This window comes from Acomys minous, assembly GCF_964271855.1.
Source record: "Acomys minous genome assembly, chromosome: 2".
Taxonomy (NCBI): domain Eukaryota; kingdom Metazoa; phylum Chordata; class Mammalia; order Rodentia; family Muridae; genus Acomys; species Acomys minous.
Genome location: NC_140484.1, coordinates 18,332,537 through 18,357,890, shown reverse-complemented (window position 1 = coordinate 18,357,890; position 25,354 = coordinate 18,332,537). Strand labels below are relative to the sequence as shown.

The 25,354-nt window shown below is 41.1% G+C and overlaps 1 protein-coding gene across 4 annotated transcripts in view; it reads left to right on the top strand.

Annotated features, from left to right (window-relative positions):
• Positions 1–833: 833 nt before the first annotated feature.
• The window catches only part of R3HCC1L (R3H domain and coiled-coil containing 1 like), a 74,348-nt gene continuing 49,827 nt past the window's right edge, over positions 834–25,354 (top strand). Inside the window, exons 1-2 of one of the 4 annotated variants that reach the window (XM_084772549.1) lie at positions 1,088–1,317; positions 15,689–15,769. The gene's annotated coding sequence lies outside the window, so the exon portion shown is untranslated. Of the gene's footprint in view, positions 950–1,087; positions 1,318–15,688; positions 15,770–21,241; positions 21,264–25,354 lie in introns of those variants that run through there. The other 3 variants (XM_084772547.1, XM_084772551.1, XM_084772550.1) reach the window with 3 other exon arrangements.

Sequence of the window (25,354 nt, the reverse complement as noted above, 5' to 3'; positions counted from 1 at the left end):
ATCTACAGGGTTTGGTTGCTGTTCAAACGTAGATGGAAGAGGCAATGGAGAAAGATGGGGATCCAAAGGGAAGAACGAACGCCAGCGAACAGAGAGGATGGACAGTTTGTACTTTTCAAATATTTCTTTCTTTTTCTTTTATGGTGCTGGAGATCGAAACCCGGGCACTTCACTTATTAGGCAGTCACTGGGCTATACCCGTAGACCACCAAAGCTTTCAAGCCATTTTGACAAGTCTGCAAGACAGAAATGAGACGAAGCCGTCTAGAAGTTGGGAGTATGATAAGCTAAGGCAAAAGGGGGCTGGGCCGGACTTTTCCCCTCCCTCATTCTAAGAATCGCAGAGAACAATATGTAAGAGGTGGATTCGAAAAAAGAAGTATAAAAAGAGACTGAGTAGAACGGCTTGGAATGAGGAAGGCAAACCTGGATACTGTCATAGAAAATAAATGATAATGTCTAACATCATCAAATGACTAATGCTTAAGTTAGACAGCCTGAAAATACCTCTAGTGGGTTTGGCGACAAGGACACTGACTCCAACAAGGACATTTTCTGCGGGGGGCAGAAGCTGCAGTGTAGAACACTGCACTCACAAGGAAGGAAATGGATACGCTAAACACAGATTACGCTCGAAGAAACTCGCCTGTGAACGGGAAAAGAGACACGGTGTGATTGAGTAGGACGTGAGGAGATTTGAGCGCATTTACAGCTGAGGGTAGAGATGGAGGATGGACTGACTACACACGAGATAGTGGGACGTCAACGCCCTCCCGCCCTCTCAATTTGCCAGCCCCGCCCCCCGCGCTGGAACTGGGCATTGCGAAGACTACAACTCCCAGAAGGCCCCGCGGCATAGGCGGAGCCAATGCCTGGCGCGCACCCCAGCGGCAAGCGGAAGAGCTTGCGCTTCGTGGCGACGGCGGAAGCGGAGAGCGACGGCGTCCCGGTAACCACGATCTCTGTCCCCGATTCTTTCTCACCCTGAGTTGGGGCTGGTTGTCGGGCCCTCTCCTCCCCACCACCCAACCCCCCGCTCTCCCCTCCCGCCAGGCACAGGACCCTCTTTCCTCTGTGTGTTAGCGCTGTTTTTTATTTTGCTCTTGTTTTTTTTTTTTTTCTCACGTGATGCGCGGGGCCGGTCCCCGCCTGGGGCGGAGGTTATTGGGAAGCTCCCGCCCTTCCGACCTCTTAGGGTCCGGGGAAGGGAGGGCCACTCTAAGTTTTTCTCCTGTCTTCTCGGGGGTCGCAGGCATGCCTTGGGGGCTCGGCCCTAATGCTTCTCGTAGGGATTGCTTCCCTCCAGTGTGTCAACAGGTAGCGAGCGGAGTCTCTTGGGACCCCCTCTGGGCTGCGGGGCTGTGGACCACCGAGGTGGCTCCGGGACTACCCCGAGGCTGTGGGAGATATCCGGGCAGTGGCACGTCTACTCCGCTGCCCGGAGCCCCAGGCTATGGGCTGGCAGGGAGCCGTTTATAAAGTAGGGTGTACTTCCTGCTCTTCTTGGGCGGTCCTCGGAAAACTTCCAAATCCCTTTATCAGAAGTTTTCTTACAAACTTTACCCGCAGTATCTGTGTTCTGAGGCAAGAGCGCAGGGTTTAGAGAATGCCGAGAGGTCAGCCACTTGCTAGACCTGTAATCTCTTGTAGTCCTGTTACCGCCACCTCTGATTCCCTGTCTGAAAAAAATGGGGGACAGTCTTTTTGGTATCCTACCTTTCAGTGTTATGAGTTTTGGCAGAAGTGATGTACGTGTGAAACTTTTGGACTGTAAAGCGTGTTTAAGATAAAGCTGTAGTATCCTCCCTTGTGCGGTCCAGGTCAGTTGCATTTTAAAATCACGTTCACGTCTTTATGAAGACGGGCTTGAGTTAGTGAATGGTGTCTTTAGAGACTGAGGGGGAACGTAACAAATGCTATGAAAGGTTTCTAGTGGAGAGGTGCCGTTAGCACCTGACCACCAGTGGAATCAATTGTGGAAAGCGTTGGAGATTTCGAGGTCCATCAGAATCTGCACTGCTCTCCACACACAGCTAACAAGCTGCCCCTGTTGCTTTGTAGCTACTCATCTTGTAAGCACTGCACATTACAAGCATCTCCTAAGACTCAGAGCCCCCAAGCGTGGAGCTGAACTCACTACCAGCTTCTAGCCATTGTAGGGTTTTTTAGGTCCTACTCATAGAATAGCAGCTTTAGTTTTTGGGGTGTACCTGATAAGAGCCTTTCCTCACAGTACTTAGAATGTAAATAGCTAATGTTGGAGTCTGGGTTTTGACTGTATAGCTCTGAGATTCTGAGTGGTTGTGTACATCCTTTGTTCAATCCTGTCCCCCGGCGATCCCCCCTTCTGCCCCCTCCCCCTACCCTGTAGAGGAGTTAGGGAGTTAGCAAGCAAAATTTAAAAGGATGTAGGCTATAGCAATTAATGATATGTTCGTTTATTTGAACTCACTGATTGGAAAATCTTCAAATGTGGTTTAGAAAGTACAAGGGTAGAAGGCAAAGTATCTTAGGTCACTGTATAAAGTTGAGCAAGCTTGAGTTCAGTTCCTGGACATTGAGCCCCTTAACTGGCTTCTCTGTACCTGTTTATTAGCCTCTTAAGAAGACATTAACAGTATTTATCTCATAAGATGTTTGTGAAGATTCTCTAAGTTGAGACTTTAATGAGGTTAGTGATGATAAAGGCATGTGAGTTAATGTTTGTTGCTGATAGCAATAAACAGTGGCAAGAAGTAATATTCATTTTAGCTATTTTTCTGAGATACCATTTGTTCGTAAAGCAAGGGTAATTATCCATACTCTGCAGACTTTCAAAACTACAGTCGAGCTAGCTGGCCATGATGTCAGCACGCCTCTAGTCTTCATCATTTGGGAGACCAAGACAGGAGAATCTCAAATTAGATGCCAGTCTGGCTATTTTAGTGAGAACCACTGCCACTCAGAACAACGAAAAAATATAAATAGGAGTTTAGTTATAGGATCTTGATTTCATAACAATTTCATTTTGTGTAAACATTACAGGGGTGGAGGTGTATTGTTCATTGATAAGATTGCATTGCATAAGGCTCTGAGTTATCCCTTTGCCCTGACAACAGCAACAGCCTTTAACCCCAGCACAGGAGTCAGACGCTGCCTGATCGCTCAGTCTGTGTAGTGAGGTCCAGGCCAGGAAGGGTGATACAGTGAGAGCCTGTCTTTAAAAAGGGTTTTCTTTTGTTTGCTTGGTTGGTTGTTTTTGGTTTTTCAACACAGGATTTCTCTGTGTAGCCTTGGCTGTCCTGGACTCACTTTGTAAACCAGGCTGGCCTCGAACTCACAGCAATCTTCCAGCCTCTGCCTCCCAAGTGCTGGGATTAAAGGTGTGCACCACCACACCCGGCTTGTTTGTTTGTTTATTAAAGATTGCTCTTCTTCACTCTTAGGGTTTTTTATAGTGCTGTTGTGAATTGGTTGTTGGATATTTGCTTTAGTTAATACTTGAAAGAGATTTTAAAACTTTTATGCCTTGTTAGTTGAAGTTAGATGGTGCTTTATAACCTGTACTGAGAGTGTCTCTTACTATGCAGTGTAGTTTGTAGCAGGACAATTAACTATGACTCAGATATTGGCAAGAAGAGAATTTTATAAAACAATTTTTGTCTCTGTTACATGATTACTTCCCTCCATATACAAGTACATACAGATTTTGTTTGTTTTTTTATCGACTATCTATCTACTATCGTCTATCTATCTATCTATCTATCTATCTATCTATCTATCAGTTTTTTCAAGACAGGGTTTCTCTATGTAGCGGTGGCTGTCCTGAAATTCACTCTGTAGCCCAGGCTGGCCTTAAACACACAGAGATCTGCCTGCCTCTACCTCCTGAGAGCCAGGATTAAAGGTGTGTGCCACTGCGGCTACCAGCACACGCACAGTTTTTAAGCTAGGATGTTTGTATAGCCTGATTTAGATATGGTGGTGCAGGCCTTTAATCCCAGCGCCCAGGAGGCAGAGGCAGGCGGATCTCTCTGAATTCAAGGTCAGCATGGTCTCCATATCAGTTCTAGATCAGCCAGAGCTACCTGGTTAGACTCTGTAGGAAACAAACAAAAAAAACCCAAAACAAACATTTAGGCCAAAGAAGTCTGGGAGACTTGGTGACCTTCATATTTTAAAGGTGGAAACTTTATGACTGACTACCTCCCTCTACTGATGTCCTGGCTCTGTGTGCTTGTTTGCGTGCGTGCGTGCGTGCGTGCATGTAAGGAATAAGTTTAGAGAAAGCAAAGAGAAAAAAGCCTTACAGTCATAAATGATTTGTTGGCCAAGGCAAAAATCTCATGGTTAAGAATTTTTATTTTCTTTAGATGTCTCATTGACTGCCAGATATCCACACATTTGGATGCTAAGAAAATGTTTCCTTTATTCTTTTTTTTAACACTTGATCTTAGCAGAAAGACCCAAAAGCAATAATAATAATAATAATAATAATAATAATAATAATAATAATAATAATAATAATTCCTCCTCCTCCTCCTCTTCCTCTTCTTCCTCTTTCTCTTCCTCCTCTTCCTCTTTCTCTTCTTCCTCTTTCTCCTCCTCCTCTTCTTCTTCCTCTTTCTCTTCTTTTTCTTTTTGGTTTTTCGAGACAGGGTTTCTCTGTGTAGCCTTGGCTGTCCTAGACTCACTTTGTAGACCAGGCTGGCCTTGAACTCACAGCAATCCGCCTGCCTCTCTGCCTCTCAGTGCTGGGATTAAAGGTGTGTGCCACCATGCCTGGCTGCAATTCTTCTTTATGTTGTGCTTTCTGCTTTTTCAGATTCATTCTTACCTTTAATTATACTTAAACATGATTTTTTGTACATATATATTATAAATATGTATCTATACATGCACACATACACATGTATACATGTGAACACTTGTACATATGTATGCACAATTGTATATATGTATATATTTACAATTAGAACAATAGAAAGTCATGTACATTAAATTTTACTTTGCATATTGTCTCCTTTGTTTCAAACATTAGCGTTTTGACTCCCTTTTACTTCAAAGGACTTTGGAAGGTGGATTTCATTCTTAGCTACCATGCATCCATGGTAGTTGCTAAGTAATAACTGCTGAGTAAGAACATTTCATGCATTGTTTTATGCTGTATGGCACAGTCAGGCGAGGCCATACTGTTTTGTGAAAGCACCCCAAGCTTTGGAGTCAGAGTTCTGAATCCAGTGCGTGCCTGCCGTGTGTAGCCTTAGTTTTTCTTTTGGATTCACTGCACATCATCTGTAAAGTAAGGATATTGGCCTGCCGGCCTGGAAAGATAGATATCATTTGAGCTAGGCATATACTAGTCAAGCGCAGTAGAAAACAGAGTTGCTGCTATTCATATTTTTAATTTTATCATTTTATGACAGTCACAGATTGTGATTATAATATTCACTCTCTTAATGTTTCACATGACCAGTGTGTTCCTTTGTTACCCAGTGTTAAGGTGGTTGACTGTGACCATAGAGCCTGAAACATTGCAAAGCTAATTGGCCCACATGGAGTTTGAATCTGTGACCTGTTCTCATTAGCTTCGTGCACTAAGTAGTCACAGATATCTGACATAGTTTTAATTTGGCATTCTTGCAACTCATTAGATATAAGTAAATGAGGTAGTGTCAAGAGTAAAAGTACAGATTTTTAAATTATAAATGTATGAAGCTAGCCCTCATATCATGTATAAAACTGGCAACCTGTAGGATCCACCACTTGCCTGAGCTATGATTTAAACAATTTTTTCACTCTTGTGTTATATTTAGAGTAGATTACGTACCCATAGGAATGAAGAGTAGGCTACTCATGTGTTGTAAGAGGACCTCGTGTGCTACTCACCAGAACAGGTGCTCTGAGCTTGCGGGGAAGCATGAATGAGCCCAGCAGGATGGATGAAGCTTGGGTAACTCCTAAGAGCTTATTGAATTACAGAGAAATGTAGTTGTCAGAGCATTAGATAGGAGAAAAGTTACAGGGTGTTGTTCAGTGGCAACAGACCTGCATTTGGAGAGTGTTTTCTCCTCTGAATAAGCCATACACCATTTTTTTCCTAGTCTACGGTGTGCTTTTTTCACTATATCATGTTAGCTTTTTCTGTAGTCGACCATTTTTCAAATTCACTACACTTTATTAATATTTGTTGCCTCTCTCTTTATCTCTTTCCTTTTTTTATGCCAAACACGGCCAATTTAGGTTTGGGCATAAAAACTCATAAAGAAGCAATATTGGGGATGGGGGAAGAAAAGAAGCAATTTGGAGTCAGCAAGTTCTGGTATCTAGTATTGTGAGGTTTTCAAGCAAGTATATTAGCTGTATATGGTGATAAGAATTTCTGGAATGATCAAATGGTGCCTGTTCATGATGTAACATGAAAATGTGGGCAAAAGGTGTGTAGGGTTCATTACTAACAAATACACTTCTTAAGGAGTTGAAGTGTGTTTAATATTGGCTTACGGTTGGGATGTTTTGAGTTCTCTGCCATGTGATTTCACAAGAGAATTAAAGAAGGGAGGTACTTCACTTAAATCCTGTCAGCTTTATACCAGTAGTCTGTTTCTGTTTTCATAACTGTAAAATGGACATAATGCTTCTAATTCTACTTTAAAAATGAAAGGAAAAACAAAAAAGGATGTCTTGAAATAGAGCTGGTAAGTATAGGGAAGAAGAAAGACTCTGGCAAAGACACACAGTGGGCAGAGTGAGAGTCCGTCAGGAGAGTCAGGCAGGCCAGGCAGAACAGTTAGCACAGCCTCCTCTTAGGAAATGCGGAGAGGCAGCTAGTTAAAGGGCCAGGGACGACTGAGTGAGTAAGGAATGGTCAGGAGATGGAGAGCTTACTGAGGCTGCTTGTGTCTGTTACTTGAGATCTTGCATTTGTATTTTGCCTGAAAAGGAACATCAGGAAAGTAAGGTAACATGTTCCTGTGCTTCTTACCTCACAATAGTAAACATGCTTTGTCTGTTCAACATAGAAGCACCAAATATTTGTATTATAGCCCTTTTAACTACATATTTGGCCTTTTACAGTGTAGATAATATTTTTTAAATTGAGTAACTTATTTTTTAAAAAATATTTTTATCTAAAAATACTAATGCATGTTTATTATAGAAAACTTAAGATAGTACAAACAACTTGAAAAGATAAAACCACAAAACATTTATAATCTCAAGCTGTAAACAACATATAACAAAGCCTATATTGTTCATGTGGGCGTGTTGTATTTTGTTTCCCTAATACTTTCCTCTCTGAGCAAAAGTTCCCTCACTTAAGTTCTGTTTTCTTTAAAGAATAAAGAAGTGTTTGTAAGTCCAAAATTGTACCATAAATTAACCACTGGTGGTAGTTATTTTTATATACTTCCTTTAACATTTCCATAAATTACTTCTATAACTACTCTTACTGCTAGATACAGACCACATATTATCATCCATCTTTGTGTCTTAGGATCTGCAGAGCGTTTCGTGTATGGTAGGTGCTTAGGATATGTTTGAGATGAGTCAAACAGAATGGAGGTTGTCTTGTATGAACAGATCTTCCCAGCTGTACACTGGTGCTTTTGGACAGCCTTAAAATTGGGAAACGCTTGATTTGGGGGCAGTGCATTTAATATGAAGCCACTGACCTGGTAAAGGTTTCTTCCCCCTAGTTAGTTTTCGTTGCAGGCCATGGCATTCCCAACTTACTAATATATACCAGCCATTTTGTTCATGGTAAGCAAATGATCTACTACTCAGCTACATATCCAATCAGTTTTCTGTTTTTATTTATTTTTCTTCCTCTTTTCCTCTCCCCTTTTGTGTTTCCTTTCACGTGTGCAAGTATGAGCACTTGGAAGTCTAGAGGCACAGGCCATGTGTCTTGCTTTATTACATTCCTCCTTATTCCTTGGAGACAATTTCTCCCTGCACCTAAAACTTGTGATTTTTCATCTAACTGGCTGGCTAACAAGCTGATACTGGGGTTACAATGTAGTGCCACACCCAGTCTTTTTACATGGGTTTTTGGGGATGGATCTGAACTCAGGTCATGCTGTGTCGCAAAGACTCTTATCTACTGAACCCTCTCCCCAGCCCAACCCCCCTTTGTAAGGAGGTAGGGGGTAGGACTACAGTCACACCACAATCACACCAGTGTCACTGCGGGTTTTCCTCTCTGCCCCGACCTTCCAGAATAACTGCTCACGAGACTCAAAATATGTATTTACAAATAGTAGGCCGTATAGCTAGGCTTGTCTCTGACTAGCTCATAACTTAATAATCCATTCCTATTAATTGTATCCATATTCCGCCATGTGGCTGGTTACCAATGCTAGGTACCATATGTCCATTCTCACATCTTGCGGGCTGAATCTTCCTCGCCTGGCTCTATCCCAGAATCATTTGTGCCTGCTGTATGTCCCACCTTCTATTCTCCCCTTTCCTATAGGCCATAGACTTTTAAGTTGCCAGACAATGCATCTACACAGTGCAGGAGATCTTCTCTCTGCACACCAGGTAGCCTGAAACCTACCAGACTGCTTCCAAACTAATAGTTTCCGTCCTGCTTCAGCCTCCCAGGTTGCTGAGATTACAGGCATGGGCCACTGGACTTGGCCAGTGTTTCTCTTTTTAACTTTATCAGTTTCTGCTCTTGGCCTTCGAGTCACATTACATTAAAACAAGTCTTATTTTGTAAGTGATATACAGGAAATAACAACGTCAACCCATAATCTAACTTTCCAGATGCAGCCAGTTTTTAGGCCGGTGACTTTCTATTCATAGTTCCTGCATTTGATCCTTTCTGAAGATGAACCTTTTGTTGTTGTTGTGGGTGTGAAGCCAAGGCCTTGAAGCTGCTGGGCAAGTGCTCTTCTGTACCTGCACCTTGCTACATCCCCAGCCCTGAACATGAAAGGAGTTTGTTTCTGTTTTAAGTTTGTCGTGCATTCAGCTGGCAGCAGAATTTAGTTTAATCTGATGTAGTCATTTGCCATTAATAGTTTAAAATTTTTTTGCCATTAATCTTATTTGTGGTGCTGGGTGATCGAACCTTGGGCCTTGTGCATCTAGACAAGCATTCTACCACTTAGCTATGTATCTTCAGCCCCTAGTGTGTTTAATTATAAATTATCCAAACACTAATTGAATGTGATCCCGTAGGTGATAGAATTTCTGTTGAGAGTCGTAAGAGTATTTGAGGAAGGTTGTTTTGGTGTTTTCTATGTGAGATCACCTTATGAACTGACCAGAGAGTGTTTCAATAGTGGTGGTAATGTAGACATAGAAAAGGTGTCAAGGGAGAGCAGTAAGGTAACGGAGCTAGGAGAATTGAAGAGTCAGAATACAAATTTGTGACTTGACATATCAAGTATATTGTATCATTAATAATGGCATTGGGGAAGGATTGGTCTGGGAGAAAGATAATGATTTCAGTTTCTAATTTGTTAAGTTTTAATTATATAATTTATGTGGTAGTTTTAAAAATTCATTAATCTTAATGGGTGCTGCAGTCTGTTTTTGAGGCCATGCAGTTTATCCTAGCAAACACATATCCTTGGTGGTGTTCTTTTGGAACTGATTTAAGGGCAGTAGGAAACAAATCTCATCAGCTGATGGTTATATTTCTTTACTCTAAAGGAGTTTTAATTTTGCCTGACCACCCATCTTATTCATCTAAGTTTTTATAAGTGATGTTTGGTAGTTTCTAAAAATTAATCTGCAAAGTCATGAAGTTTACTACTGGAGAAGGTATTTGAGTAATTATTGTGACTGCTGAAAACACTGAAAAAGGTTCTAGGCTGGCTTAGCGCCTTGGCTGCAGGTACTCCTGACTGCACACAGGTTAAGAGAGTAGGTTCAGGAAGCCTGGGTTTGAATGATCTCTTTTGACTATTACTATATGTCCTAAATGAGTTTTTTTGTGGGTTTCCAGCTTTCTCCATTTTTAAACTAGAGCTGGTACTAATGCTCTCTACTTGATGAGATTGTGTAGGGGATGAGCGCCTAGATTTTGAGTAATACCTGGCAAATATTACGAGCTCAGTAAATATTAGCTATGTATTACCACCTCCCAGACACTGCTGCTAAACTGTATCTTACCCTCGTGGAATGATAGGCTGCCAGAGGTGAATTTGGAGCTCAAAAAATCAGATGTAGTTTTTTAAGGAATGTTGAAGAGCTTCATGAGAAACTGTAGCTGGGAAGTTGGTGCGGGCAGGAAGAGAAGCTGCAAGGGAACTGGTGGAGGGTGTTCTAAATGATTGATTATCCTTGTCTTAATTGGGATTGGGTTTGGTTGCAGCCAACCAAGTAAGAGAGACTTATGGTGGAAATTTCTTTTGTGTTAATGTGAAGAATTCCAAAACCTTCATGCTGTGGTGTTGTGATGTGTTTTTTTACACTGTCACTTCAGGAATGCAACAGTAGTTTCCAGCACTGAGGTGGGAGGGTAGCGATAAAAATCAGTCACTCTAGTCATAGAGCCTGCAGCTGTATGTGTTGCACCTGTATCTCACTCAGCAGAAAGGAGAAAGGAAGGGAATCATTCTCTCTCTCTTAAAGGATACTTCTGGAAGTTAGATATACTACTTCTGCTTATATGCCGTTGATAAAACTGGGTCACAAGCCGCCACTTGAGGCTGGAAAGGTTGGAAACTGTAGACTGTTCCGAGTCTGTGAGTGAAGACAAAGTGAGGCTGTTGAAAACTTGCTCTTCCCAAGCTGCATCACCAGCCCAGGCTGAGTATGTGTCCAGTGAGAGTCCTGAATCTGAAACCCAGACGCTCTGTGATGGAAGTCACAGTTTAGAGTAAGGGATGCTCCACCGCACATTGGTTCCAGAGTGTGATCCCTTTTTGAGCCTGGATATATGTGTGTATCTATATATTTTCCAGGCAACATCAATATTGACTACAGTTACTTTACTTAGCAGTTTGCAGAAAAATTAATGGTAAATAAGCTTCTCATATCATTCTTTTGTTGTTTTAAGCCTGTAGTTTTATGTAGTCTTCCACCACTCTCCAATTTAGTTGGTTTTCAGCCAATGTTTTTAATCCATCTCTGTCTTTTTATATTACTTCTCTCCCTCACTGCTGTTAATCGTACTTCCCAAAATAGATAAATGAGCAAATTTAATTAAATGTGTTATTTGCACTGCCTCCTGATCATTAATGAATTTGTAAGTAAGGTCAGACCTACAACCCTCCTAGTGTTACAATTACTGAATCCTGTCTGTCTTCTCTAATGGTAATTATTTGCTTTAGGTTATTTCTAGTTTCTAAGGCTTATATATTTTGTGTATTTATGTTTTGTTAGTATTAGAAATATAAAGACCTAACAAAAGAGAATTATTTCCAAAGGCTTTTTTGCTGTTGTTGTTTCCTTTATTTGAAAATATTTTATTTATAAATATTTGAATGCTAAATAATTTAAGAACAAAGTATATATTGCTGTTTGGTTTTTGTTTCTTTGAATTAATTTTCTAATTTTTTCTTTGTATTAATCAGTAGCAATACAGTTTGTGGACACAATTTAAAGAGTTAAGTAGGGGGCCTGAGAAATGACTTGGTAGTTAAGAACACTTGCTTCTCTTCCAGCGTACACAAATTAGATTCCTAGTTCCCATATCAGTGGCTTACAACCTCCACAACTCCAGCTTTGTTCTTAAACAGCCATAGCCACTGGTGCTCCCTTCTTAGCCTCCCAGTTACATTTTGACATTTGGCTAAATTGAAATAGTGTTGCATTTTCATTATTATAAGACTGAATTTTATTCTCCGATAATGTCTTAAGTGGCCTCAGTGTGGTCTTCCTCAAGGTCATTACCCTTCTCCTCCTCCTCCCCTCACCCCTCCTCCCTTCCATTGTGAAGCTCCTTTTCTGCAGCCTTCCATTGTCCTCCTATTTGAGTGATGGATCTCTGGGCCTACTGCACAGTTCTTTTCCTAGGATGATTTCCCTTCGTTGTAATCTGTAGACTTCCCTCCTGGGTTTGATTTCCAGTCGTGTCAGAACGTATAGCTTCCTCATTCTTCATTTACCCTCTTGCTTGGGTGGAACATGTCCTCTAGTAGTGTCTGATTAAAAAGATGGCACTTTAGCCAAGAGTGGGAGAATAGCAGTCTTTATTTAATGTGCTTATTGTGTAGCTTTTGGTCTGGATTGGGTGCTTTTGACTTTTGATGCACAATTACTTTGGAAGGCCATCTACTGGTGTTCTTTTACCTCTCTCATGCTGACTTCCTGTACTTGACCATCATATATTAATGTAGAATATCTGGTCAGGGACACAATCTTTTGAACAAAACAGATTGCAAATCTCGTATACACCTTTCTGTGCTCCAGCTTCTAAAATTTTGTTGCTATTTTTTTCTTCCTTTTTTGCTCTTCTTTTTCTTTGTGGATTTGAATCTTACGTCTGTATTATCTTAGTAAGATCTAGAGGAAAGAAGCAAAAGTACATTCTGTCCACTTTCCCCACAAGATTGAATTTACTTGGTGTGGTATGTAGATATTATTCTGGGATTTGGAGGTAGAGTAGCTCAGTCCTGTAAAGTGAGGATCTGAGTTTGGCTCCACAGTACCGTATAAAAAGCCAGCATGGGACTGGAAAGATGGCTCAGCCATTAAAGGCTAGGCTCAGAACCAAAACCATAAAAGCCAGTATGAGCCGGGTTTGGTGGCCCACACCTTTAATCCTAGCACTCAGGAGGCAGAGGCAGGCAGATCTCTGAGTTTGAGGCCAGCCTGGTCTACAAAGTGAGTCCAGAACAGCCAGTGCTACACAGAGCAACCCTGTCTCGAAAAACAAAACAAAACAAAAGCCAGCCTGGTGGCCTGTATCTGTAATCCCATCCCTGGAGAGGTGGAGACAGTTAGATCTATCTATTAGTGAGATTCAGGGTCAGTGAGAGACCCTGTCAGAAGAGTGATAGAGAATGACACCAAACATGATCTCTGGCTTCTACATGCAGCTATGAACATGTATGTTCACCTGCACACTCATGAACATGTACATACCACATACACACACACACACACACGCACACGCACACGCACACGTACACACACGAATAGGATATTCCTATGTGAGACAGTACTACACTGTTGTCATTTTAATAGTGAAAGATAAAGTATTAGTAACAATATGGTACTTAAATATAGTAATCAAGTGGGTTTGCAGAAAGCACTATTGTTGAAGAGGAAAAATGTTGTGCCTCTCTTGATTTCTGAGCTAGCTGGTTAATTGAAAAAGTCCACAGAAGCCTTTCATCTTTATTGTAAGACAAGTAGGAAATAATGATAAGGGTGAAGGGGGAAATTATTTTGATTCCACTATCCAGAGGTGACCAAATTCCATACAGTTTTCTTAAACATTACCAACCAACTTTCTGAAGGCTCTGTACAAATTTCAGTTCTAGCTCAAAATGTGTGGGAATGTTAGTTTCACCTCATGATCTCCCTTAGAGGGTTTTGATACATTGTTAAAATTTTGTAACTGGATCAGTATAGCTCTTGGTTGGTTTGATTTCTGTGGGGGAAGGGGATGATAACAAGGTGTCTGTCACTCTAGCTAGGCAGTCTTGAACACATGGCAGTCAGGGAGCCGCCCTTCTCTGCTTCTGTATGGTCTTTAAACATGCCTGTTTGCTTGAGACAGGGTTTCCTCTGTGTAGCCCAGGCTGACCTAGAACTCACTCTGTGGACCAGGCTGGCCTGGAACTCAGAGATTGGCCTTCCTCTGCCTCCCAAGTGCTGGAATTAAAGGCATGCGCCACCACTGCCAGTTCTCTGTGGTTTTAGGCAGGTATTTCCTTCAGTTTGTCAGTTATCTGCTACTTACGGTGTTTGGTGTCAGGGTTCAGGCTTGTGTGCAGTCCAATTTCTTAGTCTTTTGTTTCATTTTAATCTTATTTTGAAATTGAAAAACCTTTTCTTACATTGTGGAAAATAATTTACTTATTTTGTTTTGAGTATTTATATGATTTTAGTTGTTAATCTTGATCCATGCTCCATTTGATATTTTGTTGTTAAGAATATTGTGTGGACCTAATAATCTTTTGTAGACTGAATTGAACATATTTTCTTTTAAAAGATCAGTTTTACCCTCACAGCCTTTGAGATATCACCTTACTGCATTTGAATTTTTATCATTTGTGTGTGTGTGTGTGTGTGTCAGAAGACAACTCTCTGTAGTTGGTTCTTCCCTCCTTCATGTGAACTCTGATCACCATGCTTTCTAGTAAGTACTTTTTTCACTGAGACATCCATACTGGCCCTGTTGCTGGAGGGTTTTTGTTTTGTTTTGTTTTTAGTATTTTGAGACTGGGTTTCTCTGTGTAGCCTTGGCTATCCTGGATTCTCTTTGTAGACCAGGCTGGCCTGGAACTCACAGAGATCTGCCTGCCTCTGCCTCTGCCTCCTGAGTACTGGGATTAAAGGCACCACTCCCACCTGGAGTTTTTATGCCTGCATCATTATCCCATTGTTACGAATGCTTTGCAGTACATTGGGCTAGTTTAAAAAAAAAAAAAGACACAACTGACTGCTGCCCTCTGCATGCATGTGTGCGGAGGGCAGCAGTCAGTTGTGTCTTCCTAATTTGCTCCTTAACTGTTCTTTTGAGACACAATTACTTGGAATTCCCTGATTTGGCGAGGCTGGCTGTTCAGTAAGTTCTAGGGTCCTCCTCCTGCCTCCTCAGGCATGTTCCTATACCAGCTTATGTGAGTGATGAGGACCTGACCTCAGCGCCTTGTGTTTGTGTGGGAAGTACTGTATTGACTGAGACATTTCCCCAGCTCCAGTTCTGAAATTAAAAAAAAAAAAGTTTTTCCATTACATAATTTCATTTGTTAAACTTTATTATGTTTATCTGTCTCCATTAAAAATCATTGCTGATATTAAGTTAATTTACATCAAGTTGATAATTCAATGATAATTGGGTTATCTGAGAACAAGAACTGCCTTTCTGTTTGCCCACATCTATTTTTGTGTCTTTGAGGTAGTCCAGGTTGGCCTCAAACTTGAAGCAATCCTCTTGCCTCAGCCTCCCAAGTGCTGGAATTACAATGGAGCTCTTTTTGTGTCCAGCTTTTTTCCCCACAAGAATATCTTCAAAGTGTCATCATTTTGGCTTTGTACACTCCTTTTAAAACTAGTTTTCTTAAGCTGGGCGCGGTGGCACAGGCCTTTAATCCTAGCACTTGGGAGGCAGAGGCAGGATGTCTGGTTTACAAAGAGGTCCAGGACAGCCAGGGCTACACAGAGAGACCCTGTCTTGAAAAACTGGGGAGCTGGTGCGGTGGCACATGCCTTTAATCCCAGCACTCAGAAGGCAGAGGCAAGTGGATCGCTGTGAGTTCGAGGCCAGTCTGGTCTACAAAGTGAGTCCAGGACAGCCAAGGCTACACAGAGAGACCCTGTCTTGAAAAACAAACAAACAAACAAAAAACAAACAAACAGAAAAACCAAACAGAAAAACTGAGGGGAAAAAGTTTTGTGTGCTGTGTGTGTGTGCTGTGTGTGTGTGCGCGTGCGCGGCGCTGGGGATCAACCCAGGGCCTGGTACATGCTAGACAAACACTAAACATTCTTTTCCTGACCTCTTTTTAAAAAATTTAATAACACTTTATAGATGCTTATAATAGTTACAAAGCTATGTCATTCTTTTTAAATACAGAATTTTGTATAGTATGAGCATATCATTTTAGATGGCAGTTTGGTGTTGCTGTCCCGTCACAGCAGTCCTCCAAGGCCTAAGGTAAGATGTCATTTTCTTTACTCTGGTTTGTTGACAGGCTTCTAAAATGTGCACCTGTGTGTGCATGTGTTTAATTATGCAGTCCGTGGCAAATCGCTGCATTAATAAACCTTTACTATTTACAAAACAAGATAAGGAAAGTTATGTGCTTGAATGGGTGTCAAAGAAATCATAGTTTTAGAAATGATTTTTATTGTTATTTTTAGGTGAGGCTGTCAGAAGGGAATTTTTGTATGATTTACCTTCGGATACAACTTATCTGTATGTAGAGTATTTTCAAATTTTATTGTCTGTCTGTCTGTCTATCTATCTATCTGTCTATCTGAGAGGTTTTCGAGTCAGAGTGGCAACGAGTAGCTCTGGATGTCCTGGAACTCACTCTGTAGACCAGACTGGCCTCCTACTCAGAGACCTGCCTGCCTCGGCCTCCCCAGTACTGGATCAAAGGTCTATGCCACCACTGCTTAGTGAGATGTGGGTTTTGTTTTGTTTTTTAATTAAAAAAATAAAAGCGGTAAGTTACTTAATAACAGCATATTTAATAGACCTGCTGTTTCTTTATTCTGAACGTGTTTGCATATTTGTGGTGCTTGAATATAATTTTATAACTCTCAGGAGCTGAAACAGGTTTCTTGAAAGACTTGGGCCTTTTGTTTCTGTTTACAGTCTGTGGTAGACTTAGTGTTTGTGGAGTGCACACTTAGTTTCAGGGTTGGATTACTAGCTTTCCTTGGCTGGGTCTTTTTCTGAGGTAACAACTGAGAGTTAGTACCCTTATCAAGCTTTAGCTTTGCTATAATTCATATAGCAGACAGCAAAGATGCAGTGTTATTATAGGGGTTTAATTAACTCACTCAAGAAGAATAGATGGCCATTTAAATCCTCAGTAAAGTATAATGAATAATGTTATTAAAGAACTTGGAGATGAAAATAATTAGGTAACTAATTTTAATTTTAATATTACTTTTTAGGTATTTATTTTCAATTAACTTTTTTTCAAAGAAGACTTAGTATATTGATATGAACTGCTGCTATTTTGTGAGAGGTTTTTTTTCCCTACTCACATCCTGACGGTCTTGTCCCTGTTTTGCAGCTTCTCTTATATATGTATAGCCGGGAACAATTTGAACACTGATCTGTAGGGCAGAGACTTTAGTGGGATCAGAGGGTTGGCCATGGCGCCTGTCAGAAGATAATTTACTTTTGTTGCTGAAGCACATGGCAGAACTTGCATGGAACTGTAACAACATGATACTGGTGATTTGGGTTTTTTCCCCTTTGTTTCTTTGTTTCTTTCTTTCTTTTTCTTCAGTGCCTCTCTATGTTGCTCAGGCAGGCCTTGAACTGTCTTTATAGCCCAGACTGGCCTTTGGCTATTCCAGCCTCAGCTTTCTAACTGCTGTGATTATAGGTGTGCATGACAGTACCCAGCGCAGAAGTTTCTTTTAAATGACTTTTGCACAGTGAGACATAATCAGAAATAAATGCTTATGTCAAGACCTGAGTTTAAACAAAGTGGTCTCAAATAGAATACAAAGTTGAGGAGCCAGAGACACAGGGAGAAAGGATAAAATAAGCCCCGCCCCCTTGATAGAGGTCTTGCTTTTGTTAGCACCGGAAAGCTGTTTTTCAGGTATTCCTAATGAGTAGATGCAGGCACATGACAGAGACAGCTTAGATCTTAGAGCAAACCAAAGAGAGTTTGAATCTTGGTTATTTAAAAATCTCCTTGTATCTGTCTTATTAGGAATATTTTTTTTTTTAAAAGAAGAAGCTAATTTACTCCTGGCTATAAAGAGTGACATTGTGTCCGGGAAAATGCTGTACTAACACACTGTACTGTCCCACAAGAGTACTTCTAAAGTCCCTAAGTGCAGTACTGACAATCTGTGACAGGCTATGAATTGTTGAGCAGCAGTTGGGGAAGGTGCACAGCAGAATAAATGGTTATATGTAAGCTAAAGAGGAGATGGGCATGGGGAGAGCCGAGAGCCGAGCAGAGCAGCTCAGGTTTTGCAGGCAGTTTGAATGCAAGCTGCCCTAGTAGTTAAGCTCTGTTATAAGCAGGGAGACTTCCCCTGCCCCCAAAAAAGCCTTTTCAATAGTGTCATTGTTCTATTCTGTCATGTCATCAAAACTGTAGGGTTCGGGGAGCTGGAGAGATGGCTCAGCAGTTAAGAAAGCTGGCTGCTCTTTTAAGAGGACCCAAGTTCAATTCCCAGCAACTGCCTGGTGGTTTATAACTTTCTGTAACTCCAGTCCCAGGGATCCAGCACCCTCTTCTGGTCTCTGTGAACACCAGGCACACACGTGGTTCACAGGTACACATGTAGACAAAAATACCCATACACATAGAATAATAAGGAAAAATTCTGTAAGTTTGGATTTGGTGGAAATTAAATGTTTAAAGAGACCAGATATATCACTTTATATCAGGATCAAGAAACAAAACTATAAATATCAAAATAATGGAGATGGGAGCTTAGAAATTTCCCTCTAGGAGTTGTTGCAGTGGTGGTAAGGACACTTAACGTAACTGGACCCAAGTTGCTTGGCCTTTAACAGGCCAGTGCATCTGCTTGATTGGTTGATTTAGTTTGATTCACAAACTTACATACCACCAGCTGGTATGGTTTCGGGATAAGTGGCTCACGGCAGTGTTAGATATCAAAGGTTCCAGTGGAGTACTTCATAGCGACAAGTCACAGTTCTGTCCTTTTATTGGTTCATTCTAAATATGGGATGAGAACTTGGGAGCCATCGCCTTGGAGCCAGGGCCTCCTGCTGGTTCTGTTTCTGGTTTTAGGCTGTATGTGTTATGGCTTTGTCACTGCTACCATTAGATTAAGCATGAGAGAAATGTGAGTCTTGAGGTTGCATACCTGTCTTTGCACCAATGATGCATACTTAAAAAGACAGAAAAGGGTTAGTAATGGAAGGACAAATGTGGTGACCAAGGGACAAGTACAGACCAGGAGGCACTAATCGTTACACTGTTTAAACTGTCTGTAGGTCCCAGACTGGATGGATTCTGCACTGCTGTCTGAATGCCCAATCCCTGGTGTTGAAAGCCCATTGTCAAGTCTTAGACTGGGTCTCCACAGCTCTGCTACAACAAAGCTTTGGTTTACCTAATCTGGTGCTATGGGCCAAATGTTTGTGCTCCCCTCTCATCCTGTTATTACACGTGTTAAAGTCTAAATCTCAGTGTGGTGTTTTGAGGTCCAGCCTTCAGGAAGTAATTGATAGGAGGATAAAATCTCATAGACTGTATTAGTGCTCATAGAAGACACCAAAGAGTCATCTCACTTTTTTCAGTCTAATGAGGATACAAAGAGGACTGACCTGGGAAGATGGTCCCTCCAAGAGCCTGGCCATAGCAGCTGCCAGATCTGGCCAGCTGCATAAGCTACTGTGTCTATGGTCCTTTCTTACCTACTGCCTCTTCAATTAGTTTTGGTGGTGGTGGTGGTGATAGCAGCGGTGGCGTCCCTGTCCCCTGTCGTCAAACACTCCCCCCCCTCAGTCCACACACCCGCTGGAATGTCTCTCCTAAATTCTGTCTGAATAACACTTTCTGAAGGCCTACCTATAGTACCACACATGTCAAAACATCTTCTTAGCTGTTCTTAAAGTTACCTCTGTTCTTTGGATTTTTGCCTTTTTCTTTATTGGCAATTATACGTACTCCATTCAAACAGCTTATTTCCCCCTCTTCATCTTTCTGTTAGTTAGAGACATCTTATTGGGGGAGGTTCCATTTCTTTGCATGTGTCTCAAACTATGTTGTAACGTGTAGTCCTGTTTTACAATCTCCACTGCTCCAGCAGAGATCCCACTGCCCTGTGCACACTTAATAAATTCTTGTTTGATGGTAAGAAAATGCCATTACCTATTATTAGCTTTTATCTCTCTTCAACATTTATCTTTCTTTTTGAGTCATAAGAATAATAGATTAGAATGCACTTTAAGTATTGGGCAGTGTTTGTTTAGTAGATTGTTTTTCTTTGAAACCCTTGGCAGCCCTCTGTGCAAGCTTTTTGATCCTTAAAACATTGCTGTGAAGATGTTTTTATATTCTAAGGTAATTGTTATGCTTGAAGCTCTTAATTAGTAAACTTTAAAATTGCATGGGAGAGAAATTATTAACTTCATGTTTTCTTTGCCTGCTCAAAGAGAAACTTGCTTTTCAGTTTTCTCCATCTCTAGGCACAGTTGTCTTTCCTAAATGCTGGTGTAGTTTCAGGGAGAGGCAGATAACAGTTGTAGCTGTATACAGCATGTAGACTCCACTTCCTTTATTACAGTTACTCATTTTAGTTGGTGTTTTTTAAACTGTTCTGTGCATCCTAAAGAGGAGCAAGGTTGTAATGCATGTGAGGGCTGGGACAAAAGGCTTTTGAGGACAGCCCCCAAAGCCTTATCCATCTGAGTGCTTTTAGTGTCAGCAGTAGGGTACCATTTTAACTCACAACAGACCCAAGGAAAGAGAGTAACTTTAGAAATACAGACCAACATCCAGATGTATAGGGGGGTAAAAAAAAAAAAAAAGAACTTTTTGTTTAGTTTTTTCTCTTTCTGCTTGTTCTCTACTGCCAAGTGTATATGCAGAGAGAGTAGGAAACAGAAATGCCTGCTTTGCTGTGTATTGTATTGCTCTTGTTCAGTTACAGAAAGCCTTTGATCTGAGTGCTGCTAGAATGGTCAGTGATGGAGTTAACGCTGAGTTTGGAAGGGTTAAGTTGGTGAACCATGAGGTTGCCATGTCAGTGGAGTGTGAAAGAGACTAAGTTTCAGCCTGTTTCCCAGCCTATAAAGTGTGAAATCAGCTGGTGCTCATGCGTGGTGACTATAGCTAGTGGAGTGTAAAATGTTTGGGACACTAATTATGCTATATTGCAAAGAAAACCTTTTTATGCTGTAGTTTAAGACTCAGGGTTCTACTGGAATGTACATTATGTATCTTTTATTGTCCTGATATTCAGATTTTTCAGGAAATGTTTAAGTTGTATTCTCTTTCTCCATCTGCATGCAAAGAGATAAAGGCTATTTCATGCCCAAGGAAAACACAGAATACTGTGATTTTTATGTTCTCTGTAAGACTGCATCTGAAAAAAACCACCTGTAACTTGTATTTGATACATAGTTCTCAATTTGATTTTTTAAAATTACTTTTTCAGATAGTCTTGCTTTGTAGCTTAAGCTGACCTTGAACTTTGCACCATCTTGCCTCAGCCTTAGGTGCTAAGATACTAGTTGTATGCTACCAAGTCTGGCTTCATTTCCTCAGTTATAAAATTCAACAGTGAAGAATATTCTGTAGTGTGATTTGACGTGTTCTCTAGTCTAAAAGTTGTTATCAGTTTTACTGGTTGTTATTCTCATGTTTATATGTCTCTAGATGCTTTCAAATACTTGGAGGAGTTGGAGGGAAGAAGTACAGAAATTACTCTGATGGGAAATTGAAGAGAGGGACTTCCTGTCCTGACATCTGGTGAGGTTCTTCACCATATGGCTTTGAGGGTGAGGCAAGGTGAATGAGGAAGTTTCAGACAATAGTTAGCTATTATTGTGGACACTTTAAGTCCAGAGGTTATTGGACATAGGCATGCCATGGAAAAGCATGCAAGTTCTTTAATTTTTACCCTGGTGGTTTTCTCATTTTACTGCAGCAATTTTGAATTGTCTTTGGTTGCTTTGCATTTACAGAGTTTAATGAAACTGAATGTTTATGGAATTAATACATTAATGCGTCTTACTGAATATTATGTAGGCTAATGTGGTAGTTAAGTGTTGGAACTTTGATGTCATAACCAATGGTTAGAAGCTAGGCAAGCTTGAGTCATTTTTTTTTTTATTGTAGTTGGGGGTAAGTGGGACTTTATCATCTTGTCCATCCATCCATCTGTCCGTCTATCCATCTATCCGTCCGTCCGTCCATCCATCCATCCATCCATCCATCCATCCATCCATCCATCTATCTATGCCATGTCCTATTAATTCTTTATTTATTTAAAACAAAACTAGTCTGTAGTCCAGATACAGACTTTGGGCTATTTTGCAAGTCCTTTCATCATGGTTAATCCTCATTGCTGATTTGGGAGTCACCTAGAAGATTGTCTTCTGTGCATGTCTGACTTTCAGGAAGGGTTAGCTGAGGAGGGAAGGCTCACTGAACGTGCAAAGCTCCTTCCTATGAAGCAGGGTCTCAAACTTGCTAAAAAGAGGAGAAGGAGGAAGGGCAGCTGAGCACTAGAGTTTCTCTCTCTGCTGCTCCACTCACACTCAGCATGGCCGCAGTCTCCTGCTCTTGTCCGCATGCCTTCCCTGCTGAACTGTCGCCCCTCAAACCGAGCCAAAATGAACCCTTTCTTCAGATGCTTTTGTCAGCAACTTTTGTTACAACAAAACTAACTAGTACTGTTGTAGTTTAACCTGACTGTGTCCTTGCCTGGTTCCATAATAATTGTACTGTTCCCCTGTCCTCCTCAGCTGGCATTCCACGCCAGGGAAGCCCTTCTTCAGGATAGGGAAAGCTGAGTGTGCCCTCAGAAGCTCATGTGAAGGGGCATCATTTGCTTCAGCCCTTTACTGAATAATATCAAAATGACAGTTTTCTCACCCAGAATCTTCAGAGCTCTACCTCAGAGCTTGCCTTTCGGGGCTCATCAGTCCTCAAGCTTCTGTCTCAAAAGGCTTCTGTCACACCTTACAACTATTCCATCATTTTTTTTTTAAGATTTATTATGTATATAGTGCTCTGCCTGCATGTACACCTGCATGCCAGAAGGGGGCACCAGATCTCATTATAGATGGTTGTGAACCACCATGTGGTTGCTGGGAATTGAACTCAGGACCTTTGAGAGCAGCCAGTGCTCTTAACCTCTGAGCTATCTCTCCAGACTCATGAGCATTTTCCTTTCCTTTCCTTTCCTTTCCTTTCCTTTCCTTTCCTTTCCTTCCCTTCCCTTCCCTTCCCTTCCCTTCCCTTCCTCCTTCCCTTCCTTCCTTTGTTTCTTTCTTCTTCTTCTTCTTCTTTTTTTTTTTGAGGGGGGGGTTTGAGACAGCTTTTTTCTGTATAACAGCCGTGGACTCACTTTGTAGACCAGGCTGGCCATGAACTCACAGAGATCCACCTGCCTCTGCTTCCTGAGTGCTGGGATTAAAGGCATGTGCCACCACACCTGTGCCATCATGTTTTTCTCCATGGTCAGTGTAGTGATCTTAGTACAGTAAATGATTAGCTGCACTGGTAGCAGATGGGATCTTACACACACATGTGCACAGTCCCTGTGACGCTTATGTAACCCTCTTTTAGTAGCTGATAGTTGTTTTTATTTCCTTCCCTCTGCTACGGTTACTGAGGCGCCCCCAGCACTGTTTCCCTTTTATTTGCAGGGCCTAGACCTTACTGAAACAGAAGATACAATTAGACATGGCCCACAGCAGCAGATTGAAAAAAATAAGTCATCATTTTCTTAGGCATTGACTAAATACTTTCTTAACGAAATTGGAAAATCTACAAAGACTTGCCTAAATGAAAGATCAGGATCTTCATGTTGGTTTAAGATAGCTGTATAAATGAGTATAAAAATGGATTATGCTAAACTATATTTGGATAATGCATATAAAACAACCTTTCTATGAATTTATGGATTACATGGTTCAAAGAATTGCCATTGCTTACTACTCATTTAACACAAGCTTTTTTTTTTTTTTTTTTTGAGTGATGCGCCCATTTTTGGAATTCTTAAAAGAATTTTTTTCTCTCCTTGGAAGTCTCCTTGGAGGAACAGTTAGAGAACTCTTGTCTAGTGTGTGAGGCATTTTTTTGTGGGAATCAGATAGGAAAGTTGTCCTGACCATTTACACTAATGGAGATGAGCATTAGCGTGGATAATATATTTGGATTTGATGTTCATTATATGATTATTTTTGCAGCACAATTAACTTCCTGATTAAACTTCACTGAGCATATATCTTGAGCATAAACTTGGTGGAAAACTGGGTGATAAAATTATTAGTTTAGATGGTAGGTGATACGAATTTTGGTCTGGCTTTCCACTCAAATAATTGTAAGTCTGAGATAACTCTCCAGCTAGTTTTCTTGTCTATAAAATGGAGAGATTATATAACCTGGTATCTGTCTGCCTGCCTGCCTGCCTACCTATCTGCTTCCTTTTGAGCTGTTTGGAGAGGTAGGTTGGGAACTCAGGAGATACAGTAGTGACACATTCTGGCCACCAGAGGGGGAAGTCCAGTCAGTCACCTTGTGCTTTGTTTCTGACTAGAATGTGTGTCATTCATGGAAATGAAAGGGACATGTTGTACCCATATTATTGTCTGTTTAGGGTGAGTTATAGGGCCCCTTACTTTCTGATTCCTCGGTTTTGCTTTTTTGCCTTTAGTTTTCTCTATAGAACTGGGACAAAGAGTGGAGATTTGTCAGGGCTTCTGTCTGATTTTATTCTCTATACAGTGAATGACTCTTACATGACCAGCGCACATCTCGGGTGGGAAGGACAGCCGTGATGAGTCAGCAGGCTGTTCCAAACACAGCTGCACACAGCAGTACTCAGCCTATGGTCCACCCTCTTGTTGAAATTCAAGGATGAAAGTGAAATGCCTTGAGTAGAGTAGAAGGAGCATGGCATTTGTAACTAGTCTTTTGTTGCTATTTAATATTTGTGTGGCTGTGGACATTACAGCCTTAGATCTGAGCTGAACGTGGTGGCATATGTCTTTAATCCCATCACTCCTGAGACAGGGCAGAGGCAGGTGGATCTCTGAGTTCCAGGCCAGCCAGGGCTATATAGTGAGACCCTGTCTCAAGAACAAAACAAAACAACAAATTTTTTGGATCTCCAGTATCTTTATTTGAAAAATTAGGATGCTTATTTTTAACCTATTTGATCCTGTTTTAGTAGTGTAAGAGTCTGTGAAAATTCCTTAATATTTATGTGAAAAGCAGTACTGTTATTATATAGAACATTATAGCAAGGGTACATATTTTAAATATAGTACCTTATTTTGATAAAAAGAGCTATTGATTATTAAGGCATAAGTACTAAAGACAGCTACTTTAGTGAGATGTCTTTTCACTCCACAGAAAGGTAAACAAATCGTCTGTGCATAGGTTCAAGGCGGCCACAGTTCAGTCAACAGTTAAAAGACTGAGAACCAGGTCATCCTGGTTGAGGTATAGGGGACTTCTGGTGAGAATCATTTAGAGGAGATTGGTGAGGAATGAATAAACATAGAAAAAGATTTTTGTGGGTTCTGGGATGCCGTATCACAAAGCTGATGTCACATTGTTTCTCTAGTCATAAAAGTGGGAATAATTTTGGTATGAATCCAGTTATATGAGTCTTAAGTTGCTGGAGGGCCAAGGGTAGCATGGAAGGAGCAAAGGCAGGCATAGAGTCCCAAGTAATCAGACAGTTAGATGGGTGTTTAGGAAGTGAAAGAACAAATGGATACAGAAATGTGCTTGTGAAAGCAGGCAAGGGTTAGGATTTGACAATTTGATATGCAAATAAGAGAAGAGGGCTCGTCAAGATACGTACAGCGTTTCAGAGTTCTGCA